Below are 2,889 nucleotides of genomic sequence, written 5' to 3'. Positions count from 1 at the left end.
AAGATGGGGAAAATCCTTTTTATATATGAGGGAGATCATGTGACTTGAACGGCCTCTGTTCACCAATTTGAACTTCAAGAAAAGTTGAAAATTAATTATTTACTCGGCTTTTTGCAAACAAGGGATGTCTGGACGTATGCCAAGTCAATTTTTTCATATGCTTAATACAGAAACAATGGAACAAGAAGAAACATATTTTCAATTATTCTCTCGGCTTGTTGCCATACCAACAAAGACATGTTGTATCTCTTATTTCTCACCACTCAGAACAAAAAAGGTAGAAAACACGTTTTTTGGGGGATGGTCGGTGCTCCCTCAAGCTTGGGGAAATAACTACAGGAGAACCAAAACTGATTTTTTATGTTGGCACTTCAGGTGAAATGAAAGCACATGCTCCCTTTTTTCATCAAGTAGGATAACACAGCAGACATCAATGGGCGTCTGTGCTCATCTTTTTTTTCTAGTTTTTGGCGAAGTTCGATTTTTTGCCTACAGATTTGTAGTAGCATAGTAGGGCAAGCATCAACAACCATATTTCAGGGGCGCCGATGACCAAAAGTATGAAATCAAAACTATGAGGCCCAGATCTCGTGGGAGCATGGCAGCAGTGTGGTTTCAGGGACGCTACAGTTGTGAACCTCTAGTGGCGGCGCAGTTGAACGGCCCAGAGGTGGCGCCGATGAACACCATGCTGCAGTGGTGGAGCCCCACCGGTAGGAGGTTGCACGGTGGTGGGGGAGCCTCTGCCGGCAGAATCATCGGGGAGATGGAGGACGGTCGTGGATCCACCGGGTGCTGCCACAAAGAAAAAGTAATGATGTATTAGCAAAAAAAGATTGGATAAATTAAGGCATGTCATTTTAGGAAAATGAATGAAAGTTTGCTTTGCATAGTTGCTCTGACAAAATCAATTTCCTAATGTCTGGTACCTACTTTTTGTAACGCAGGTTCAATTTTTGGTAAATGTACGCACCCATCCAAGAAACAAAGTAGTATACCTCAATTCTCTGTAGCTCAAGTTCCACAAATCACCAGCCCTTGTATTTCCAGTGCAAGTTTATTACCTGATCTCCTAAACCAAGTAACCGTAAAAGCTTCAAAGGATTGCAAGATCCTCTTCACGTCCTCAATGATTGGCCCTACAGCCGATAGATTGATCGCCGTGTATTTTAAGCATAGCTGCAATTCTTTTGTTGTCCAATCCACATGGACACGAGAAACTCCAGTCTGGGCTGCGAGAAGCACTCCCTTGCGACAGGCTAGCACCTCGGCGAGTTCAGGGTCTACAACTCCCGGGAAAGCAAAGGACGCCCCACCCCTGAAAGCTCCGTCAGGATCGCGTAGAACCACTCCGCCACCACCTCTCTCTCTCTGAATTTCGACAGCGCCCCGTCCACATTCGCTTTGAGCCACCCAGGTTCAGGTGGTGCCCATTTCACAGCCAGTGCTGGTGCCTGAGCTTCTTTTTGGTGATCATGGACTGATGCCCACTCCAAGACATGCACAAACACTGAATCAGCAACAGTTGCTGCTCCAACATGACCTGGTTAAAGAAGTTCAGTGCATCCCTGGCGTGCAGCTTCTTGCGCCCCTTCTCCATCTCTGCCTAGGCCGTTTACCCATGTGGCTTCTCAGGCACTACAGAGTTGAGGGTGCACGTTCGCACGGAGGAACAACCTGGACTTCTGAACTGTTGTAGAACAGAAAAATATACACGCAATTCAGCCGCAAGCTCCTCAAAATTGTAACAAGTCCAGCACATCACAGTAGCGATTATACAGGTAAAGAAAGGTTCACAGAGAGGATACCGGGGAGGCCTGGTCGTGCTGTGCTACTCGCCGAAGTTGGACGTCGCCATCAGAATTCTGAACTTCTAGGGGGCAGCGGCTGCTGCTTGATGAGGAACCAAAAATGGCCTCGCTGTTATCGGTGTGGCCAGCGTGGCACGCGAGGTGGTCCGCGTCTGCCTGCACGCGACGGGGGGAGCGGTGCCTGACCTCTGCCGGCGGCATCCTCGGGGAGGCGGAGGGTGCAGATCGCAGGTGGGATCTCCGCGGCGCGTAACAAATACGAGATGCAGGCAGCGGCGCGCGGCAGGTCGCATAGGAAGGGAGGGAAGGTCGAGCCGGAGGAGGGGGGAGGTCGCGTCGGAGTGGCAGAGGTGGTCGAGGTGGAGGGCGGCGGCGGAGGTGGTCGGGGTGGAGGGTGGAGGGCGGCGCAGGAGGTGGTCGGGGCGGTGCCTGCGGTTGTCGTAGGCGGCGGAGGAGGACGTCGGGGCTGGCGCTGGCGGGTTGTGCGGTGGTGGCGTTCGATTCAGGCGGAGGGATCGGTGGCGATGGGATCGGGGGAAGGCGGGGATCGGGATTGGGGAAGTGGTGGGTCGATCTGTCGATCTGTTCGGGTCGTAGGGGGCGGTGGTTTCTTTTTTCTTCTAGGCGGGTTCCGCAGTTCGGGAACATATTCATCGGGCCTATATAGGGCCGACCGTGATCCGAATAACTATTTTGATTCTGGGATCATAATAATGCTAATATATATATATCGCGCTATTCGTCATCCTGATTGAGTAATAGTTATTCTTCACCCCCTCTCTATTTTAACATCAATGCACCGTATTTTTACGTTTCGAAAATTTTGTATTATTTCATACATAAAGAGAGAACGTAAGAAATTATGTACTCGCCGTAAAAATAATTTATGTTACGTAAAATCACGAATGTAAAAACATAGTGTAAAACATACATAAAATGTGATTTTGCTGGTCTTATAACCTATATTTTTATTTTTTATACCAAATTTTACATATTTAATCAATATGCATGTAACTATTTATATTCTAAACGTAATTTATTTAGGAACGATCGAAAGATTACCTCGGTTGAAGAATAA

The 2,889-nt window shown here is 48.3% G+C and overlaps 1 long non-coding RNA gene across 1 annotated transcript; it reads right to left on the bottom strand.

Moving 5' to 3' along the window:
• Window positions 1-376: 376 nt before the first annotated feature.
• LOC123144584 (uncharacterized) lies at window positions 377-2,432 on the bottom strand. The gene is made up of 3 exons (XR_006471735.1): window positions 1,809-2,432; window positions 999-1,690; window positions 377-795 (listed from the first exon to the last, which is right to left on the bottom strand). It is a non-coding gene; the product is annotated as an uncharacterized lncRNA (long non-coding RNA).
• Between the last annotated feature and the right edge of the window lie 457 nt (window positions 2,433-2,889).

Source organism: Triticum aestivum, chromosome 6D (genome assembly GCF_018294505.1).
Source record: "Triticum aestivum cultivar Chinese Spring chromosome 6D, IWGSC CS RefSeq v2.1, whole genome shotgun sequence".
Classification (NCBI taxonomy): domain Eukaryota; kingdom Viridiplantae; phylum Streptophyta; class Magnoliopsida; order Poales; family Poaceae; genus Triticum; species Triticum aestivum.
Note: the sequence above shows the minus strand (reverse complement) of the source record. Positions and strands in the feature narration are given on the sequence as shown.